The 24,331-nt window shown below is 45.1% G+C and overlaps 1 non-coding gene across 1 annotated transcript; it reads left to right on the top strand.

Annotated features, from left to right (window-relative positions):
• Positions 1-20,410: 20,410 nt before the first annotated feature.
• On the top strand, positions 20,411-20,484 carry trnan-auu (transfer RNA asparagine (anticodon AUU)). The gene has a single exon. It is a non-coding gene; the product is annotated as a tRNA-Asn (tRNA).
• Positions 20,485-24,331: the final 3,847 nt, after the last annotated feature.

The following is a 24,331-nucleotide window of genomic DNA, read 5'->3' as shown; positions in this document are numbered from 1 at the left end:
AATATATTTTTCTTGAAAATTGTGAAATATCTCCATAAATGTACACCACTGTTCATCAACCGTCCAACACTTTAATCTATTTTCCCAGTCCACTTTAGTCAACTCTGCCCTCATACCTTCATCGTCTCCTTTATTTAAGCTTAGTATGCTGGTTTGAGATCCCACTTTCTCACCCTTCCTCTGAATTTGAAATTCAATCATGCTGTGTGTTATGCTCATAATAAAGTGATACAACTAAGCACTGTATGTAATGAGTAAGTGTGACCTTAGCTCGTTTAATTAAACTCCAGAGTGCAGGTACAGGATGGGAGGCCTGCTTATATACAGTGCTCTCAAGGGATGCTGGGAAACCTTGGGACTCCAACAGGTATGCGCTCTGGTGGTGGTATGATACAGGTTGCCAAGGTTTACAGACATAACACTATGATCACTCATTCCAAGGGGATCCTTTATCAGGAGATTGTTTTTTAATTCTGTCTCATTGCACAGGACCTGATCCAACATAGCCTGCCCCCTGGTTGGTTCCGTTACATACTGCTCAAGGAACTCGTCCCTTATGCACTCTATGAACTCTTCCTCAAGGCTACCCTGACCAATTTGATTTGTCCAATCAATATGGAGATTAAAATCATCCATGATTATTGCTGTTCCCTTTTTACAAGCCACCACTATTTCCTGGTTTATACTCCGACCAACAGAGTTGCTACTGTTAGGGGCCGATAGACTCCACCCACCAGTGACTTTTTCCCCTTATTATTCGTTATCTCCACCCATACTCTTTCAACATCCTGATCATTTGAGCAAATATCGTTTCTCACTATTGCAGTGATTCCATCCTTTATCAATAGAGTTACCCCACCTCATTTTTCTTTCTGTCTGCCAAATAACCCTTAATATTTAATTCCCAGTCCTGGTCACCTTGCCATCACGTCTCTGTAATGGTGATCAGATCATACCATTTGTATCTATTTGTGCCGTCAACTCATCTATTTTGGTACGAATGCTACGTGCATTGAGACAAAGTGCCTTTAAATTTGTTTATTTAACCTTTTTACCTGCTTGTTTCCTCTCTCTTTCAAACTCACTTTCTTTATTTTTGTTTTCTAATTGCAACCGTTACTCCCCTTCCGACTGAATCTATTCTCAGGTTCCCATCCTCCTGCCAAGCTAGTTTAATCCCTCCCCAACAGCACTAGCAAACTAACAAAAGCGAGGATATTGGTCCCGGCTCTGTTCAGGTGCAAACTGTCCGGCTTGTAAAGGTCCCACCTCCCTCAGAAGTGGTGCCGATGCCTCAGGAAACTAAAGCCCTCCTGCCTGCACCATCTCTCCAGCCACGTACTCACCTGCTCTATCCTCCTATTTCTGTACTCACTCGGTCGTGGCACCGGGAGTAATCCGGAGATTACTACCTTTGAGGTCCTGCTTTTTAATATCTCTCCTAGCTCCCTAAACTCAGCCTGCAGGACCTCATCTCTCTTGCTACCCATATCATTGGGCCTGATATGGACCACGACCTCTGGCTGTTCACCCTCTCCCCCACAGAATTGAGGTGATGATGTTCCCATGCGCCTGTTGCCCTTGTCCTTCTAGACGGTAGAGGTCACGGGTTTGGGAGGTGGTGCTGAAGAAGCCTTGGCGAGTTGCTGCAGTGCATCTTGTAGATGGTACAAACTGCAGCCACAGTGCGCCGGTGGTGGAGGGAGTGAATGTTGGAGGTGGTGGATGGGGTGCCCATTAAGCGGGCTGCTTTGTCCTGGATGGTGTTGAGCTTCTCGAGTGTTGGAACCGCACTCATCCAGGCAAGTGGAGTGTATTCCATCAGACTCCTGACTTGTGCCTTGTAGATGGTGGAAAGGCTTTGGGGAGTCAGGAGATGAGACACTCACTGCAGAATACCCAGCCTCTGACCTGCTCTTGTTGCCACAGTATTTATGTGGCTGGTCCAGTTAAGTTTCTGGTCAATGGTGACCCCCAGGATGTTGATGGTGGGAGATTCGGCGATGGTAATGCCGTTGATAGCCGGGCCTGCTTAATTTGCATGTTCCCATCGCTGATTGCTGCCAGGCGCCTACTGGCTCCGCCCCGTGGGTTTCCCTCGAACTTCAAACCATGAAATCGGTTTTCCTGAATTCCAAGGTGTGTACGGAAATCAACCATCAAATGCCCTGTCATTAATCACAGGGGTTCCTGCAATTTTCTGATCACAAAGCGCTTTCGGTCCTTGTCCTTGTCCAGAAAATTGCAGATGTGGAAATTGGGGAGTTTAATGACTTTGAAAGGAGAACATTGTTGTTTGGTGCAGTTCCGGTCAGAGAAATGTTTGTGAAAGGAACTTTTGGCAGAGAGAGGGATTGAGCATTTCATCTTGTTCCTGAACACTTCTCTCTGGGCATTGATTTTAGCAGCAGTTTCTGTAGTGTAGCGGTTAGCATGTTTGCTTTACATTCGAGAGGTCCATCGTTTGAACCTGGGCAGAAATATTATTTTTCCATCGCAAATTAGGTGCAGGAGTAGGCTATTTGGCACTTCAAGCCTGCACCACCATTCAAAAAGATCATGGCTGATCATTCCCTCAGTACCCCTTTCCTGCTTTCTCTCCATATCCCTTGATCCCTTTAGCTGTACAAGCCTAGGGAAAAGAGTGTTTGAAGATCAGTCCCTCAAATCTGCCACGAAGCTCATGGTCTACAGGGCTGTAGTAATGCCCGCCCTCCTGTATGGCTCAGAGACATGGGCCATGTACAGTAGACACCTCAAGTTGCTGGAGAAATACCACTAGCGATGTCTCCGCATGATCCTGCTAATCCCTTGGGAGTACAGATGCAAAAACATTAGCGTCCTCGACCAGGCCAAATCCCCAGCATTGAAGCACTGACCACACTTGATCAATTCCGCTGGGCAGGCCACATTGTCCGCATGCCAGACACGAGACTCCCAAAGCAAGCACTCTTCTCGGAACTCGTCCACGGCAAACGAGCCAATGGCGGGCAGAGGAATTGTTACAAGGACACTCTCAAAGCTTCCCTGATAAAGTGCGGCATCCTCACTGACACTTGGGAGTCCTTGGCCATAGAGCGAACTAAGTGGGGGAAGTGCATTCGGGAGGGCACTGACCTCCTCGAGTATAGTCTCCGAGAGCATGCAGAAATCAAGCGCAGGCAGCGGAAAGAGCATGCGGCAAACCAGGATCCCTGCCCACTCTTTCCCTCAACGACTATCTGTCCCAATGTGACAGAGACTCTGCTTCTTGTATTAGACTGTTCAGCCACCAGAGAACACATGCTTAGAGTGGACGCAAGTCTTCCTCGATCCCGAGGGGCTGACTATGATGATGAGCGTATTATTGTAACATTATTTATTTCCCATCCCTATTTGCCCTTCGGACGGTGATTGTCTGGAATCGCTGCACTCCATGTTCGGGAGGGAGCTCCAGGGGTCTGACCCAGCAACAATGAAGTAATGACGATATATTTCCAAGTGAGGATTATGTGCGACTTTGACAGAGAAACACATGGGAACATCACCACCTGCAGGTTCCACACCAAGTCACAGCCCATCCTGATTTGGAAATATATCGTCATTCCTTCATCACCGCGGGGTCAGAAATATGTCCATCCCTCCCTACCTGCACTGAGGGAGTGCTCTCAGCACACGGACTGCCGCCCTCACTGCTACCTTCTCAAGGGCAGAGAGGGAAAGGCAATAAAGGCTGGCAGTGAGGGCCACAGCCCGTGTTTGGATAAAAACCCTTCAACTGAGAGCATGCTCGCAAGCTATGTGACTGCAGAGCCTTGAATACACAATCCAGGCTGACATTTCCAGTACGGAGGGAGTTCCAGTGCAACATTAAACCGAGGTCATGTAAATATCACAAGGTACAACGTCGCTGTCAGAGCAAGTGAGATCTGCCTGGTTTCTTTCCCAATATTTCATCTTCAGCCAATTGAGAAACAGCTTATCTGGGCTCCAGCACCGGACTACTTTAGGAACAAATATTGTGGTGTGAAAACCGAATGCTGCAAATCTAAATGTACAACATTGCCGACACCTCAATGCTACACATTGCTGGTTTTTGCAACTTTCTCTCGGGATGCTGGGTCAATTGAAATTTTAAAGAATACAATAGGTTTTTGTTTGATAATGGTATCACTGTATATGGACCAAAGGAAGTTGAGGTACAGACAATTATGATTCAATATCGGAACAGGCTGGAGCGGCTGAATGACCTTCGCCTGTTCCTCGGTTCCTCTGACGGTATTTGCAAGGCTCATGGTGTCAGCTTATGGTTGGCTGCAGATGAGTGTCGTCATTGAGTCAGTCCCAGCTTGTATCAGACTTTAGTCGGGAACGTGTCAACATTTTCAGGGATTGTGCAGAGTTTACACATTCCAAAAGCTCTGAGAACCTCCCTCTTTACCGGAGCCTGTGGGACTGAGGCACTATGTGGTTGCATGGACTGTAGAGCGGTGGGATCAGATTCAGTCATCATTTTCAAAAGGCACTTGGATAAATTCTTGATGGGGAAAGGTTGCCTGGCTGTGGGGGAAAGGGCAGAGAGAGGGTTGACTGATTGGATAGGGCTTTCAAAGAGCTGGCACAGACACGATGGGCCGAATGTACTATTTCTGTTCTATATTATCTAACATTCTCTATGATTCTACCTTCAGTGGGAGCCCTGACCATGTTCGTGTCCAATGGAGCCTTTCCTCGGGCACAATATTGCACGGGATACTCCGGAGTCCATACATGCAGATTGTCGTCAGGCTCCAGTGGGCGGCGGCCTATAGGAGTGAGTCCCTGTTCTCAGGGGATACTGGGAGCTTGCTGTTCTTACAGGTGAGCCAGAGTATGATCTACTGTTCTAATACCATCGACAGGAGCCTTTGAATAATCAGTACTGTGTCAGTGTGTTCAGAGGTCTATGGTAAGAGAGATAATATCTCCCCAGCAGTGTCTCAACATTTACAGGGGATCTGGGAGGGGATCACAAGTTACATGCAGTAAAGGTGTCTTGTCACAGTCAGGCAGTTCCTGGACTGTGGCAGCATTTACAGGGGAGTGTGGACGTGTGTTTCAGGAGTGCTTCAGCTTTTATTCAAAGAGTCCTCAGAGGGAGGTCTAGAATAAATGCCGATTTTATTGTGGGTTCCATGAGATTGAGAACACCAGCGGCTGGTCGGGGCCATAAACGGAGCGGCGAGCGGCCTGGAGCAGTGCGAAGGCGTAATACTTCAGGGAGCAGCGCAAGCTGGTGCAGAAGGGCGATGGCAGACAAGTGACGTCATCAAGGTCCAGGTCAATAATTGGAGCTTGAGCTGATACAGCAGGAGCGGCGAGATCGGCGCAAAGGAGTGGTGAGAGACTGTGGAGTGATGTGATCGGGGCCCAGGGGAGGCGTGAGTTCAGGGCCAGGAGCCCAGCGTTAGCACGGGCCAGCCCACACTGCAATATGTGTGCACTGGGTCCGTGCAGCAGAGCAGGTCTCCAGTCGTCTTGGATAACCCTTGCCACTGGACCAAGACCTCGCTCTGTCAAGCCCGTGTGATAGCTGGGGTGCAACGGCCACCACACATTAAAAAAATTCACGCACAGGCATCTTCCACCCTTCAGGATGTAATTCAGGACCTGGAATATTAGGTCCTTCATTGAAACACCTGTGAACTCATCCATTTTTGGCGCCGAAGCAAGTCATCCTCGCTTCGAGGGACTGCCTATGGTGATGATGATGCAATATTTACAGCGCGTGTCTGACAGTTTCCCCCTTTGTGGAAGAATTGACGTCAGTCTGTGGTGGAGTGATTGGAAAGTGGTTACTCGAAAGGTTTTAGTGTTTACAGGGGGTAACCGGTGATGTCACATGCTCACAGGCCTGCCGAGCAGTGTGTCTGTGTACAGGACCATTCTATCATCCCCTTCATTCCCTTCATTCTCTGACATCTGTCTGACTGGGTCAATGTTTGAAGACCCAATCACCATGTCTGGTCAATGTTTGCAGTTATCTGAGAAACCTCGTCAACATTTACAGGTACTCCCAGGAGTCGGGGGGCAGAGGCTTGCAACAACTTTCCCACAAATATCGATAGTATGTTACAATATTTACGGTGATCCAGCGTCAATATTCATTGGTGAACCAGAGAATAACAGAGGTTTTTCGGTGATTTTCGGCAGTGGTTCTTTATTTAGACTGCTCCATGAAATTGTTCATCTTTGCAGAGGTTCCGAGAGTCAGACAATATTTTCAATGGGCCCCTGAGAGTCACCATGGAAATTTGGTCTGGACCCCTCGATATTCTTCAGATCGACAGAACCCAGATAGACCGAGACCAGATGTGAATGTTAACATCTGCAAAGTGGCTCCGGAGTTCCCTAATGTCACAGGGTTGTATTGCATCATAGAAACAATCTCAAACAAGGAAACAGATCTCCTCCCACTTGTAAGCTGACTTCGAAAACTCAATCCCGTTTTATTTTCACCAATTATCATCTGGTCTCTGGTGGAACATGTGGCGAATAAATGTTGTTCTATAAAAAATGTGCAAGAACAAGGGATGGGCTGAATCTGTTTGTTCCAATTAATGTCAGCCTCCATGGATCATCATTGATTCATTAGAGGGTTTCTGGTATTATAAATGAGAAGGCATTTCTTCCAGTGTCAGTGGATTCTGTGTCGCTCATAGAAAGGGGAGCATGGCTCGGAGTGAAAGGCTGCAGATTCACAGGTCTTCAGCTTTCACACAAAGCGGAAGATGGACCTTTATGGAACATCTCAAGATGCATTTTCTTTTTCGGGATATACAGAGTATTTACTATCCAGTCTTGGCTGCTTTCGGTGTTCCTTGTAAGTCACTTCTTCCCGATATGATTGATATAATGCGTTCTTTCATGCACTGTTGTCCTTTCCATTCACTATTCCACCTTGCCTGCTGTTGGTGAACCAAGTCATTGACTGTATGAAGTTATAACTTCTGTAAACCATGCTCAGTTGTGTGACTGTTCTGAACATGTATTCTCCTAAATCTGCTGCTGTTACTGGAGCAGGTAAGTTACTGTACTCAACTAATAAATCCAACAATATTCTACATTATTTATTTTCTGATTATTTCTGTCACGATATTAGTGGTTACTTGTATTGAGTATATTGCATCTGCTGTGTGGTTAATAATGTTACATTTTCCCCTGACATGATTGCTTCTCCAATCGTTTATTGACTGGCCGAGCTCAGCGACTTCACTTTTCACGATTTGTTTGATTTGTTACAGCCGTATTAAGCAGCTGTCGTTCTTTGAGTCTGGAACACCATCAGTATTGTTGGGTGATTATTTGTGTTGAGTATTCTGTATTGTGCTGTTTGCACTGAGCACGTGTTGCAAACTGGAAAGCTGCCTTGCAGCACTTTGATGGTCTCTGCAGAAATTCTGTGTGATGGCGAATTATAGAACGAATCCAGATAGACAGATGGTCAGTACAATGTGAAATAATTCAGCTCCCGTCAGTTGGCTGTATCATTCTCCCCTATCGACCACTTCGCCTTCCTGCCACTATTTTAATGGTTAGGTTATGATCAATTTAAAACATCAATGCTGTTCTTATCATTTAGTACACTATAATTATGCAATTGTTGTGTGAGTATGTTTAACTGTATTGCTACCCGTGTGAGTCGTGTCACAATATCCCGCTTTAATTGCCTTGAATATATTCCCTTGTTTTGTGTCTCACAATGCAGCCAGTTTTATTTATTTGTTCCGGGCGAGTTTTTATTGCCCATCCCTCGTTGTCCTTGAGAAGCTGGTGGTGACCCACCTTCTTGAACTGCTGCAGTCCAGTGCGGTGAAGGTGCTCCCACAGTGCTGCTAGGGATGGAGTTCTCGGAGCTTAACCCAGCGACAATGAAGGAACTTGATGTTCCTGTACACACACTCACTTTCATGGTTTAAATACAACAAATGGTACATCTTCACTTTGAATCATGGGCTTCAGATCAGAGATACACTTTGAAATCTTTTCGCAACCCACTGTTGATTGAATTCTGGTCGGTTTTCACAATGTGTACCGCTAACACTCTTTGTTACTGATGTGTGTTTCGGGGATTTGAAAAGGGTTGCATTTGTAGTTTTCATGCAATAATATGCTTAATCGGTTAACCACCAGTGGTCTGATCTTTAATCATTGCTTCGAGATTTATTCCATGCCCATGTAACACTGACACTCCAGCGAGACGCCCACTAACCACCGATTATCGTCCACTCTATTTATCGTAATGATTCGAATTAGTTGCATCTAATGTTTAATAATTTGCTTTTTTAAGGTCATGTCCCGTACCAATTGCGAACACACTCATTCCTTACGAGCAGTTGAAACACCGCAGGTTAGCACGATTCAAACTAATTTGGCCTATGTTGCAGCAGCAGACACTGAGCTATGAGCAGCAGGTGATACATAAGCTGGCACTTGTCTATAAGCCAGGGTCTCTGGATAGAGATCAGGGACAGGGACCATGGCTGGTGGTCCTCCTACATACCGAGCCACTGGGATTCCATCAGCAGTAGGATCTAGGACTCATTTACCATCGCCAATCCAGGGTCACTGAGACCAATTCAATCTCTGTGACACAACACTTTCCCACAACTGGGTTTGGCACATTCTGGTCCTATTTGATTCCGTGTTACAACCCTCGTCGCTTTGAAGATTTGACCTGTGTCAGGCTCCTATATTGACCACTGCTCTTTTCTTCATTAAATTAATATGTTATTCCTATGTTAAGTTTAATGTCAGGAAAATATTGATTTCACCATTTAATATTGATTATTTTAAGGTAAATAAAATGTCTGTACAAATAATATTTCTCGCGGATAAAATAACCAGAATCTATCATTGATTGCATTCACTAAATGTCATCTTTGGCCAATGTTTCAATCACACAGAGGCCTTTTTTCTCATTCTCTTCCTTCTCCTTTCATTCCTTACAGTTAACATCTTGACAATTGTGATCCTGTCTCGCGGAAAGTGCGGTCTCTCCAAATCTGTCACTCGCTACCTGGTGGCCATGGCAGCGACGGATCTACTGGTCATGATCATCGATATGCTACTGAGACACCTCCCTGTCATTTATTACACAGAGTTCCTGTTCATGAGGGCCATCCCAGTGTGCAATATCCACGCGGTCGTGCTTTACGCAGTCACGGACTGTTCCGTCTGGTTCACCGTCAGTTTCACCTTTGATCGATATATCGCCATTTGCAGCCAGAAGCTGAAAGCTGAATATTGTGCGGAGAAAACGGCGCTGGTTGTTATAGCAACAGTTACTATGATGTCCTTTTTAAAAAATACTTTCTGGTTCTTTATGTACACGAGTAGATACTGGTTCATTAACCAATCCTGGTTTTGTATTGTAACAGATAGTGTGGCAGAGTCACCAATTTGGGGTGCAGTTGAATTCTTTCATTACACGTTAACGCCAATCACTGCGTTTATTTTCGTCCTGCTGTTCAATGCTTTAACGGTCAGGTATATTTTTGTGGTCAGCAGAGCCCGCAGGAGACTCCGGAGTCCCGTCGGTGAGGAGAGTCCCAGTGACCCAGAGATGGAGAACCGCAGGAAATCAATGATTATACTGTATGCTGTCTCGGGGAATTTCATTCTGTTATGGGCGTTATATATGATATATTGTATTTATTGGCGAATGGCCTACCTGGGATATAAGGCTGTGTATCTACCTGTGTTTGTACGGGAGTTAGGGTTCATGCTTCAACTCATGCGTTGTTGCACAAACACCTGTATTTATGCAATGACACAGCCTAAGTTCAGAGATGAGATGAAGATTCTGTTAAAATATCCCTTCATTGCAATTGTTAAATTAATTAAAAAATGAGATCAACCCAACACTTGAAATCAATTTTGTCTCAACTTATTTCAGTCCCACTCCCTAGCAGCCTCATTGATTGGGACATAATGGGTCCCATGCATTGCAAAGTGTCTGTTTTGCAGATGACACTAATTTCACAGGGACAGTAAGTAGTACAGATGTGAGCAGGCTCTTACAACAGGATTAGACAGATGGAGTGAGTGGGCAAAACTATGGCAAATGGTGCAATGTGGTGAATTGCATCCAATTTGCAGCAAAGAAAGTTAAATTGAAGCCATTTCTAAACGGAGAGAAAGGAGGATCTGTAGAGGGTTGAACAGATTTTCGAGTCAATGTACACAAATGATTAAAACCAAGTAGATAGGTACAAAAAGCGATAAAACGTGCTCCTGGCTGTTGGAACTTACCTCAAGAGAGCTGGAATACAAAGTGGTGGTAGTTATTCTACAGTTGCATCAAGTCTTGCTCAGACCCATCTGGAGAATTATTTTCAGTTTGAGCATCTGACCTCAGAAGGATATGGTGGCACTGGAGGAGTACTGCGCAGATGCACCAGAATGATACCCGGGCGAAAAGGGTTAAAATACGAGGAATGGTGGCATAAACATGGATTTTATTCCCCAGTTCAGGGTGATTGAGACGTGATCTGATCAAGCTGATTAAAATTTGAAAAGCAATCTCTCGAGTAAGTAAAGAGAAATGATTGCCTCTGGAGTTGTGATTAAGAACAAAAGGGTTACCATCTTAAAATCAGAGCTCAGGCGTTCAGCAGGGAAATGAGAAATCAGGTTGCCGCACAAGGTTACTAGAAATCTGGTGCTCTCTCCCCCACAAAGCTGTGGATGCTGGGGCACAATTGGAGCGGTTAAGACGGAGCTCGACAGTTTTGTGTTGGGAAAGTTTCTCAAAGCATGAGGAGCAAAGCTGGGTAAATCGAGTTGGGCGCAGATCAGCCCCGATCCAATTGGGTGGTGGAACAGCCTCGAGTAGATGAATTACCTGCACCTCTTCGTAATGTTCCTACTTTCATATCCAAATGCAACCAATTCCGTTTCTAGGGATATTCCCCTTTCGAAGTGAAAGAAATGGTAAGGGATATAAATTATAGCAGGCAAAAGAGCAGACAGAATGGTGGTCAGAATAATACTGAAGCTGGTGAACTAATCAACATTAGGGGGGTTGGAGAAATTGGCGATGTATGTAACACTTGCTTATATAGGTATAGCACACTTCTCACGCATTAAAACTATATCCTTAAACTTAGTAACACATACACGTCAGCAGTTACAATTTTGATTGGAAGTCTCTGAGGAAGAGATAAGACAGCCAGTATTTTGAGAACAGTTACTTTAGGCGATGTGCAGACTGGGGCAGAGGGCAAATAATGGAACAACACAATCATGGGAGATGGACAGTTGCATAGACCACTCAGAGCCAGTCTGATAAGAATCGACAAATCAATGTAACTCCGCTGATAGCAATGGACCTGTCGAGGATTTTGTAGGCGGGTAGCCCCTCTCCAAAGCCTGTATAAATTATACTCAAAACCACATGTATTTTGAAGGTTCCACACCGAACCTGACCTTGCATTGCTCGAAATAAAGCCGGTTAAACCTGACGTTTAATTTGTTTACTTCCGTGGTCGTTATACAGAGGAGAAGGTTGAGGTTTCGATTATCTATATCACGTAGTCCGCCCCGAGGGAGAGAAGCCTTCCTTTTACCCCAACATTTGCTGCTGCGAGCGGGTTTCAGACCCTCCGGCCTGGATGATGTGATAGCTAGCATTGGCAGTGAGTATGATTTTGTACCACATGCAGCTTTAGCATTGATGGGGAAGGAGGTAATATAGAATAGTCGAAAATAGGTGCGGGAGTAGGCCATTCGGCTCTATGAGCCTGCACCACCTTTCAATATGATCATGACTGATCATGCAACTTCAGTACCCCATTCCTGCTTTCTCTCCATACCCCTTGATTTCTTTAGCATAAGGAGCACATCTGACACCCTTTTGAATATATCTAATGAACTGGCATCAACAACTTTCTGTGGTAGAGAACTCCACAGGTTTACAATTCTCTGAGTGAAGAAGTTTCTCCTCATCTCGGTCCTAAATGGCTTACCCCTTATCCTTCGACAGGGACCCCTGGTTCTGGACTTCCCCAATATCAGGAACATTCTTCGTGCATCTAACCTGTCCAGTCCTGTCAGAATTTTATATGTTTCTATGGGATCCCCTCTCATTCTTCTAAATTCCAGTGAATAAAAAGCCGAGTCGATCCGTCTTTCTTCATATGTCAGTCCTGCCATCCCGGGAATCAGTCTGGTGAACCTTCGCTGCACTCCCTCAATAGCAAAAATGTCATTCCTCAGATTAGGATCCCAAAACTGTACACAATATTCAAGGTGTGGCCTCACCAAAGCCCTGTACAACTGCAGTAAGACTCCCTGCTTCTATACTCAACTCCTCTAGCTGTGAAGGCCAACATGCCATTTGCTTTCTTCACTGCCTGCTGGACCTGCATGCCAGCTTTCAATGACTGATATGCCATGACACCCAGGTCTCATTGGACCGCCCCTTCCTGTTTTTTGCCATCAAAGTGGATAACCTCACATTTATCCACATTATACTGCATCTGCCATGCATTTGCCCACTCACCTAATCTGTCCTTGTCACCCTGTAGCCTGTTAGCATCCTCCTCGGAGCTCACACTGCCACCCAGCTTAGTGTCATCTGCAAATTTGGAGATATTACATTCAATTCCTTCGTCTAAATCATTAATGTATATTGTAAATAACTGGGGACCCAGCACTGAATCTTGCGGTATCCCACTAGTCACTGCCTGCCATTTTGAAAAGGACCTGTTTATTCCTACTCTTTGCTTCCTGTCTGCCAACCAGTTCTCTATCCACATTAATACTACCCCGATACAATGAGCTTTAATTATGCACGCTAATCTCTGTGTGTGACCTTGTCAAAAACCTTTTGAAAGTCCAAATAGACCACATCCACCGGTTCTCCATTGTCCACTCTACTAGTTACATCCTCAAAAAATTCTAGAAGATTTGTCAAGCATGATTTCCGTTTCATAAATCCATGGTGACTTGGACCGATCCTGTCACTGCTTTCCAAATGCGCTGCTATTACATCTCTAATAATTGATTACAACATTTTCCCCACTACCGATGTCAGGCTAACCGGTTTATAATTCCCTGTTTTCTCTCTCCTCCCTTTTTAAAAAGTGGGGTTAAATTAGCTAACCTCCAATCCATAGGAACTGATCCAGAGTCTATAGAATGTTGGAAAATGGAAAATGACCACCAATGCATCCACTATTTCTAGGGCCACTTCCTTACTTACTCTGGGATGCAGACTATGAGGCCCTATGCATTAATCGGCCTTCAATCCCATCAATTTACCTAACACAATCTGTATAAAGAACTAGAAGGGAGTAATCTGTCGAACAAAGTCATAGGGAACCACGGAAGGATAAAAACCAAGGTTGGGGATAGATGTATTGCCTGAAAAGAAGGAATACAACCTAAAAAGGGGTGTGAGTCCCCAGGATGTTTCGGATTACTGGCCAGTGGGATACAATTAAGATCAAGGGGAAGGGGGGGGGGGTCTCTGAGATATGGCCCAAAAGGGTCCCGAGTATAAGTTCTAAAAGGAAAACAAAGCGGTATTGTTAGAGGGGTCTAAAGGCTTGGAAACAGTACACGGAATCTGGTAGAGGAATAAGCTTATCCAGACGAAAACGTGTTTGCAATGGTCTTATGTAGTTTAAATTAACAAATTAACGGAGACACAAGCCCTCTGTGTAAAATGCTTGTTTTATACAAAATCTAAATTGAAGAAAGGAGATTTAAATGGAAAAATACGTAACTTAATAAATCCGAGTTGATATTGGCTGTGAAAAAGATATTGGTTTAATTGGAGGGTAATTAACCAATGAAAGCTGAATATTCTTAATGGCCACAGTGAAATCTCGGCTTTGTTTCAATGTGTGAATATTGGAATACTCTACGTTGATAATGATTTTAAACTATGAGAACGTTTCACTGCAGTCAAGAAAAATTGAAATTTCGGGTTTAAAAACCTTTTCAAAATGGTCGGTGCTTATCAAGGAAAAGTCCCGAACAGTCTGAACAAGCAGGAGGGTTTTGAAAAAAACGAGGGGAGAGGATCTAATCTATGCGAACTCAGCACAGGAAGGGGAAAAACTGGGAATTAGGAAATGTTGCTATATTTAATTTCTTAAAAAAGATGGCACCGGCCAGAAGTTTAGCTTTTGTACCAAGAGAAATAAAATACAAGACTTTCTCAGTGAATGGGACCTTAAAAAACATGAAATGCTGGAATGTCTATAGCTTGTGTGAAAAGGTAAACCGTGTGGCAGTTTCTCTGAGTGTTTAGACTATGATTTACTGAGCTAAGAAAAATAAGCCACAGTTGTCAGTACTTATTTTAAATTAGATTTCAGTAAACAAAATAGCTATTAAAAATGTATGTTCTCGTTTTAAATCAATTTAAAAAAATCTTAGGCAAGTATTTGAATTGGATGTTTAGAAAAATTGAAGTTTAAACTAAAAGGCTGTCTTTCCCGATGAGAAGGTTTTATTTAATGCTAATTATAACAGCTTTACTAATGATTTCTGCTGTTTTAAAGGATTCCTAATTTCTAAGCAAGTTTTGAAGGCACAAAGACCTGGGGTAAAAATGTTGTTGATTACGCGAAGTCACGTAATGACGTCAGGCCTTCTTACAAACCTGTAAAGGAGTTAAACCTTTCCATTAACAGCTGCTTTATACTGGACATTATTAATTTGGGTTTCATAATAAAGGAAATGAAAAAGTAAGGATGGCAGCCAGAAAACTCACCTGACAGACGGAGGAAATGGTGGGATAGTCAGAATAAAGATAAAACGAAGAAAGCCTCTGTAATAATACTCGCCAGCTACAGAGGACAGATAAAAGAAATAGATACTGAAACAAAACAAATTCAATAATTAGAAGCTAAGATAAATAAGCTGGAGGAGATAAAAGACGGATAGTACGGTGCGCAGTCGTAGGAAAAAAATGCAAAGTTCCTCAAGCACGGTATGTTTAAAGACGAGCTAGGAGAAGCCCAGCAAAAGATAATGAAGTTGGGATTGACAGTGGGGCATGATTACAATGAAGTGGGCAGAACAGGTGGAGGAGTTAAAGTCAGAACACAGGGAGAAGATACAAAACCAGCAGCAGAGACGAAGGGGGAGGAGACACCCCCCCGCACAGCTCCCCTGATATGTTTTAGCTGCAATAAGGGAGGAGGCGCAGGAAGGCGAGGACCCAACAGGCAAAGAAGGGAGCACCCTTTGGCAGTATGTGGATGATATCCTTATTGCGTCCAGCACAGAACAACAACACACTAGCTTTAACTACAATGTGAGGAGCTCTACAGAGTGTGGGATTAAAAATAAATCCAAGGAAGGTGCAGCAGGGAAGGAGTGAAGTAACATATCTCGGACACATAATATCACAAGGGAAGAGACAGATGTCCGAGGACAGAAAGGAAACAATTCGATCACTGCCCAGGCCAGGGACCGTGACAGGGGTCAGGCAGATACTAGCGCTATTCAACTACGGCAGAAATGCCCAGATCAGGAAATTGTGGCTGTAAGGTTAAAACAAGCTCTCACAAGTGCTCCAGCCCTGGCATTACCCGACCAGAATAGGCCCGTCCACATCTATACCCACCACAGTAAAGATCATTAAATGGGGACAGGCATCGGCCAGTGGCAGAGTAATGTCGGGATACATACCCAGATACCTTAGTGGAATTGTTTAACACAGGAAGGCTAAAACCAGTATCCGACGTGCGAAGGGCAAGTTGGGAAGCATGCTCTCACCCCCCCATGGGACGGTGACAATAAAAGACAACTGCAACCAGCCTGCAGGGTGGATCATTACGCAGGGAGAGGAGAATCAGTGTAACACGACAGGAGAAGACGAGGGAAGTAGTCAGGTTTCAGGAGGCAGACATGGATCTATACGTAGATGGGTCTCGGCGCTATATCAACGAGACACCACGGACGGGTGGGCCATGGGAGATAGCAGCAGACAGGTCAAAAGGGAAGGATTGCGAGAAGGGGGCTTATCAGCTGGAGTGGCTGAATTGGTGTCTCTCACCCAGGCTCTGAGGCTGGTGAAGGGAAAACGAGTAAACATCTCTGCAGACAGACGATATGTTTTTGGAGTAGTGCATGATTATTTGGTAGCCTGCAGCAGACAGGGATAAATGACCTCAGGAGGAGGGGCGATTAAACATGAGGAGATTGTTAAACAATTAGTGGAAGGCTCCCTCCCACCCCAGGAGTGATAATAAAGGTCAAAGTGCACATAAACATTACCGACCAACACCAACAGGGAAACGCTTGGGCAGACAAGGCAGCCACGCGGGTGGCAGAGACAGGTACAGTGGCCGGGGAAGCCCAGGTCGGAGCATGTACAATCGGGCCTGAGGAAGTAAACATGCTCAAGGTACAGGAAGAAGCCACTCCACAGGAAAAGGAAGGGTGGAAGCAGAGAGGGGCCCAAACCGGCGGGTTATGGAGGAAAGATGGGAATGTGGTGGCCCCGGAAAGCATCTGGGGGAGCCGACTAAATCCATACAGGTAGGACCAACATGATAAGCTCGATGGCCAGATGCTGGTGGTGGAAGGGAATAGGGAGAGATATAGAGGACCACTGTACAAGGTGCGTGACATGCACCAAATATAACCCAGGGGGGAAAGTAAAGGTCAGAATGGGACATCAGCCCCGACAGAAAGGACCCTGGGAAAACTTGCAGGTAGATTTTACTGGACCGTTACCCAGCAACACGGAGAAGACAAACTGTCTGGTGATAATAGAGCAGTTTACGAAATGGGTAGAAGCTTTCGCCACGAGAAATTGTTCAGCAGAAACCGTGGCCAGAATCCTAGCAGAGGAAATAATACCCCGATGGGGAATGTCACAGCAGCTGGACTCAGATCAAGGTCCCCACTTCACAGGGAAGGTGATGGAATAGACCTGCGCTTTACTAGGGATTAGGCAAAGGTTCCATACCCCATGCCACCTGGAATCCTCTGGATTGGTGGAATGAATGAATAGGACCTTAAAAACAGCCCGAGCTAAAACAATGGAGGAAAGTTGGAAAGGGTGGGTCGAGATGTTACCCCGAGGACTGATGATGCTCAGGGCATCCTCTCGTTGGACGACAGGACTGACACCCTTTAAACTAATGACTGGAAGTGCAATGAGACTGCCAGAGGTCTTGATTACAGGAAGCGAGGACGTAGGAGCTTATAAAGACAGAATACGGTGATTTGTGATGGAACTCTATAAGCAGTTACAAAACTTAAAAGCACAGGCTAGAGATCAGCAAGTAATCAAGTACTTCGAGAAGGACACTAAGAAACAGAAGGTCCATATAGCCCAAATAGGCAGTCAGGTAAAGATTAACCCCGAGAGGTCTGGACTCGCACCGAGATGGAACGGACCCCATCAGGTAATAATGGTGGGTGACACGTGAGCCTCCGCAGATATTCGGTTTATAGGCAAACGGAAACACCGGACCCAGTTGAAAAACCATGGTCACTAATTAACCGGTATTGACCGGGAAATATTATCTTTTACAGGATTCTGATGCTCGTGGGAACAACATCGAGTAACTCATCCGCATACCTAGGACAACCGGCTGAGCAAGGCCTGTATTACAGGGGCTCGGATGACACTAGTTGTGATAAAGAGTCAGGAATGCTGACGGTGACGGTCGGAACAACAGTGGACTTAAATTGCAGCATCGGATTAACAGGCATGAGACAATGTAGCGAAGGATTGGGTCGCCAATGGGGATGGGCCAATATTGCGGGAGTAACATTTTGCATAAATTAGATTGCGGTGTGTTTTACAATGAAACGGGGGGACGAAGATACTGCACCTGGGAAAAAGGGGCGGGGTGTACAGATAAGGTGCACGCCCAATTAAATTCAATATTCCGGAGTACACCAGCAAGGGAAGGATATTAAACTGTTCTCATAAAATACAGCATGGAAATGAGATAGGGATAAAAGTTCATCACATGTAAAGAGAAAATGAATGATTGAAGATACCACTGTCCCTCAGTAACTATATTATTAGTTCTTTCATTCTGAAAAAGTTTATCGGTTAATTAACGGTGATTAAATTAATTCTTATTGATTCACATTAGCTGCATGTAGTCAATTTTATAAGGTTTTGATTTAGAACCGGTGTTACAAAAGTTACCGCCCTGACCTGGAATCAAAGCTGTTTTTCGGTGGTGTAAGGAGTGGTTTTACCTAATCATTTAAAGATGATTTCAAAGAATCACGTGGCATTAAATTCAGATCACGGTTACAATGTGTTTCGGTGTGAAACAAGTGGATTGAAAAGGACAATAATGACACCAAGCATTACGATGCAGCGATGCAGCAATGCAGCGTTCCCTGGTGGTCCAGTGATTAGGATTCCGCGCTCTCACCACCGCGGCCCTGGGTCGATTTCCGGCCAGGGAAATTGTACTTCCATCAAAATTAAAACCTTTTTAGAAACAGTTACATGCATCTCATGGAGAAAAAAGATTCATTGATGTAAACATCATTATTAATCCATTGTTGAAGTTCAATCATTTATTTTGCCCTGAGTACGTGAGGAACTTTTATCCCGACCTCATTGTATTTTAGGAACATGGTCCAGCCCCGGTATCTCCACCTGTGAAAGTAGGAAACTGCTGGAAATACACAACAGGACGGGTAGCCTTTGACAAACAATTAAACCCAGGTTACAGACTCTCTCCCTTCCCCTGCCCTTTGCGGGACACTTGTTCCCCTTTAATTTTACAGACTGACTGAGTTCACTAACCGCGGGGAGAGAGTAGCTGTCTCCGCGGCCCCACTGTGCTAACATGGAAGATAACACGATGGGGATGTGGGGATGTGGGGTGGTGGGTGGGGATCAGTGACATGTTTGTGTAAATGGCAGTGGAGGAGAAGGATTGACAGCTGTCAGTGAGGGACAGAAGTTGTTTAAGGTGAGCCAACACATTTCCGATCAGCACAGAAGGCATTCACTGGTCAGCTGTCCTCTGCTGTACTTCTGGTCAGAGCGGTTTCCGCAGTGGAGCCGTTATCACGTTTGCTTTCCACGTGAAAGGATCCCGTGCAGGAAGATTATGTTTAAACTTGCTGTGGATGAACAGCCATGGGCGAGTTTATTCTCCTGTCAAGAGGGCGACAGTGGCTTCTCCCTTATTCTTTCATTGCTCTTTATTTCACTTCACGACATAGATATTATTGAGTGAGAGAAATTGTTCCAGAGTGTCGCCCACTTTTTTTTTCCTTTGAAACACATAAAATAAGGCCGGAGGAATAAATACAGAAAACAAAGCAGAGGGAGACAGACAAGAGGAAGAGAGAAGGAGAAATATTGTCCCCACCCAGAACTAATGCAGAAATCCCTCTGCTGCACTCGGGGTGGCCACCCACAGCCTGGATACACTAACGTCCCAACAGCTCATTGACTGTCGGAGTGGGACCGTGCGGTGCTTCAGAAGACAGGTTGAAAAAGCAAAGTCACTGATTCGGTCTCATGTGCTCCTCTAATCAAGAATAGCTACATATAAAAAAATGCTTTTATAATGGTTAGACCTCATCTCTGCAGTTGTCAAACTGTTGGCTCGTTTATCTAGAGGTATGATTCACGCTTTAAAATTTGTGACAAGTCCAGGGTTCAATTCGCAACTGAGCCCTTTATTTTGCCGCGAATTTTGAATTTGCACAGAACTTTTGCAAAGAAAGACTTGTATTTCTGCAGTGCCTTTCAGGAACTCATGACGCCCCAAAGCACTTTACAGCCGTTGCATTATGTTTGAAGTGTTGCAGTGTGGGGAAAGATGTGCCCAAATCACCTCACATGAACCTCAACTCTTTGCGAAGGAGTTTGGTGCAAATAATCAGGTGCCTCAGGGACTGGGACTTTCTTTGAATGAGTTCTGCTTGTTCCCACATTCAAGCTTGAAACAGCAAATGGGCTTCCATCTCACGGGAGCAGCGTGTAGCGGTTAGTGAGTAGGTGACGAGGTTTGGGGTTGATGTGCATCACTTTCAATCTTGGAAATGTCACCACACAAAGAAAAGGTGAATCCACTTGTCTTTGTAAGCATTTTGTTCGTATTTAATCACAGGAATATCCGCAGTCAGGAGCTGAAAAGGAATTGAAACCTAATACCGGCTTCGAGATAAAAAGAATACTTTGTTATAGACAAGGCACCGGAAGGTTGGAAGGTAGATCACACCGGTTGTGGGAGAGCTGGTTGGTGGTGACATGGAAGTGTCTGCAGTGTGCGGGATCAGAATGCTTCCACACATCCACAATGAATGTCCCTCCATTTATTTGGGAAAAGTACAACTGAGGGTGGACAAGTTCCATCCTGGTCGGAGCAATCTGAGGCTTTAACTGACTGACATCTTCGTTTTAGATGTCTTGTAACATGTTCCTGCACCTGTCTCTGTGTCGCAATTGGTTAGCGAATTTGGCTATTGACCGAAAGGTTGGTGCTTCGAGCCCACCCAGGGACGAAGCCTTTAACTGTTTTTCCCCGAAGATTCGGTGCCGCACAGTTCTCGGTTGTCATTGTGCGTTTTGGCTGCACGAATATATTCCAATATATTCCGCAAACATTGCCAGCTGTGCTGTTATCCAGTGAGGTCCCACTCCAATACTTTTATGAGCATTCAGTTCATGTAAAACGATAACAATTTTTTACATGATCATGTTCCTCCATCCAGTCCACTAGAAATATTATTGGGTTTAAAGAAACTGTTGGAAATTGATTCTGTTGATACATATATAGAACTGGAACTTCGGTTCTCAAGTGCTCCTCCTATCAAGAATAGACACACACACAATCAATAGTTTTACAACTGAGTCATAAACACTTACAATTTTAAACCATTCTCATAAAATATAGCGTGTAAATGAGATAGGGATAAAAGTTCATCACATGTAAAGAGAAAATGAATGATTGAAGATACCACTGTTCCTCAGTAACTATATTATTATTTCTTTCATTCTGAAAAAAAGGTTATCGGTTAATTTACGGTGATTAAATGAATTATTATTTTTTCACATTAGCTGCATATCGTCAATTTTATCAGGTTTTGAATTAAAAACGATGTTCCAAAAGTTGCCGCGCTGACCTGGAATCGAAGCTGTTTTTCGGTGGTAGAAGGAGTGATTTTACCCAATCAGTTAAAGGTGATTTCAAAGAATCACGTGGCGTTAAATTCAGATCAAGGTTACAATGTGTTTCGGTGTGAAACAAGTGGATTGAAAAGGAAAATAATGACACCAAGCATTACGATGCAGCGATGCAGCAATGCAGCGTTTCCTGGTGGTCCAGTGATTAGGATTCGGCGCTCTCACCACCGCGGCCCTGGGTCGATTTCCGGCCAGGGAAATTGCACTTCCATCAAAATTAAAAACTTATAAAAAAGAGTTACATGCATCTCATGTGGAAAAAAAATTCATTGATTTAAACAACATTAATAATCCATTGTAGAACATCAATCATTTATTTTGCCCTGAGTACGTGAGGAACTTTTATCCCGACCTCATTGTATTTTAGGAGCATGGTCCAGCCCCGGTATCTCCACCTGTGAAAGTAGGAAACTGCTGGAAATACACTTGGGACAAACATGTGAAAGACACCTGGTGCTTGTGGGCAGTTTTGTTGCCTTTGTCATTGATGCTTGATCAACAAGTCTAGTTGTCAAATCGTGTGCTCAACCATCAGTTACCTGTTACAAATCAGCGGAGGAGAAACCAGTTTGTTGTCCAATGCTGCCTTTGCCTGCACAATGTGTGCTGAGATTATCTGTGCAATATGCATTCCGCAGGATGAATAAAGGCAACGCCTGTTTATTATGTGATGTCTGCAACATTGTTATGCAACACTGAATGTACCCTTACACTGTACACACCTTACCTGTACACCAGAGGGTCTGCTGCTGGAGACCTAAGAGTTACCTGCACACTGCAGGTCACCGAGTATAAAAAGGAACTCACAGCTTGTTGTCCTCACTCAGGAGATGCAAATAAAGGACTACAGGTCTGAAAATTTAAGTATCGTACCCTGCCTCGTGGTGCCTATATACACTACAACTAACGACGAGAATACGAGGTCACGAACCAGAAGCTCAGCATGTTGAATCTCAGTATCTTTCAGTAATTTACTGATGTAGAAAGATTGGAACACTCAAGGAGACTGGCTGCACCGTGCGACTTTGGCGACCACCTAAATGAAGCACTAAGGGACTCTAAACCGACGAGAGCATGCACCGCATTGATAATTTTAAGGCAGAAACGCTGCCCCGAGTCCTGCAACCATGAGTCCGCCACATGGAGCAAACCGGCTAGCCCCATGCTGGCACTGTTGAGGAAACCACAAGGCCCACCAGTGTCGCTACAAAGACTATACATGCAAAGAGAAAAGGCACTTTCAAAGGATGTGCTGAAAAAGCTTTACTCACCACATCTCTGATGAGTTGGCTGATCACCGGGGCTCCAACACAGAGGAAGGTGAGGTTGCTCAACCCCTGGAAGAAGAGTATGGAAATCATACCTGCTCCATCGAAAGTGCTCCGTGGACGATGAAAGTAGATGTTGACAGGGTCCCAGTTTCTCTGGCGAGGGACACAGGGGCGTGCCAGTCTATGATGAGCCAAGCGACCTTTGAAGAACTTTGGATGAATCCCGCCAATCGACCACAATGGCATCCTGTCCAAGCGAAGCTGCTCTCAGGCCTCCATGGCATCGCATGGATCCATCACAGCATCCGGAGATTCCACTGTCCAGCTCGACTGCCCTCAGCACCCCAGCAAAATCTCCGAGGCCGAGGATCCAAACTCCACTTTCTGGGCTGGGGGAGCACTCCAAGAGGTGAATGGCGCCAAAAGAAATGGATTCCCGATGTCCAGGGTCGAACCTGTGGAAGGAAAGAGCTCCACAGCCGACCTGCAGGAGAGACAGAAAATGTCTGCCGCACCAGCACCACGAGGAGAAAAAACTAAAATCAAAATGGCCACGGCCATACCACCAGGAGCATTGGAGGAGCATCACGTGACACCGAGGGCCAATCAGATTTGAAGGCTCCCTTAAAGGAGATCGGTAACCAAAAATATTTAAAGGGGAAGTTTCAACTATTTGAGTAGACGGACTTTAAAGCTAAAGATGCAATTTTCGGGTGCAAGTATGAAAATATATGCAATGAAACCATGAATTGTGATGCTGGTTTAATTAATGTGAGTGATGAGATGAATGCAGATGTCAGTAAGGTTAAGAACAAGGTTATTATGCTTAACAATAATGATAGAGAATGTGAAATGCCTAAAGTAACCATGTCTGTTGAAACCAGGACATCTAAAATGATGCAAATGCTAGAATGTATAATGCAGGCTCGACTATGTGTGATCAGAGCCAAGGTGCCATGTATACCGGTAGGACACTGCCAAAGGACATTGGGTCCTACAGGGACCATGCTGATGCCAATGGAATCTCCCTGTGAGAGACCCCCAGGTCCAGCAGTCTACCTGACCATGTAGCCTGGACCTTTGGAACGAATGTGATGGCCCTTGCAGGTCACACACACAGGCAGTGGGAGCAGACCCACTACAGGGACAGTGGTCAATGGGCAGCCCAGCCACCACCAATGGCAACCTGCACCAGACCAGCCCTACAACCCCTGGCCACCAGGGACAACACCAGGAGCATGAGGCCAATACACTCCAGCTTCCCTGGCAAACCCTGGGATGACCTGACCATCATCCCAATTGGTGGACAAGGAGCCCACCAAATCTTGTGGCCCTGCCCACCAGCCCACAACTACCCACATCACAGAGTATACACACCACCCACTGCCGTGGCTACCCACCGGAGGGATCCCACAACAGTGACACCTACTTCATCTGTGTGTGAGGGAGGGGAAACGGTACAAGGCCAGCCTCAAGCACAGGGGTCACACCTGGCACCAACGCAGCCCTCACCACAATCTCCCAGAGCACACCACTGATCACCTCCCCTGGTCATGACAACAAGGATATGAGAAATGCTTAGGGGGGAGTGTTGTTGTGTATGCATGCCTGTTTATTGTGTGATGTCTGGAACACTGTTATGCAACACTGAATGTACACACCTTAACTGCACACCAGAGGGTGCTGCTGCTGGAGACCTAAAGGTTATCTGCACACTGTCGGTAACCCAGTATAAAAAGAAACTCACAGCTCGGTGTCCTCAGTCAGCAGCTGCAAATAAAGGACGACAGGTCTACACAGTTTAAGATCACGCACTGACTTGTGGAGTCATTACTAAAGGTGCCGACATACACTACACAGGCACTGCATGTTGTGCACGCAACAAAACGATGCA

Source organism: Pristiophorus japonicus, chromosome 28, assembly GCF_044704955.1.
Source record: "Pristiophorus japonicus isolate sPriJap1 chromosome 28, sPriJap1.hap1, whole genome shotgun sequence".
Lineage (NCBI taxonomy): Eukaryota > Metazoa > Chordata > Chondrichthyes > Pristiophoridae > Pristiophorus > Pristiophorus japonicus.
The sequence above is the reverse complement of the archived record's forward strand: the minus strand, read 5'-3'. Positions and strand labels throughout refer to the sequence as shown.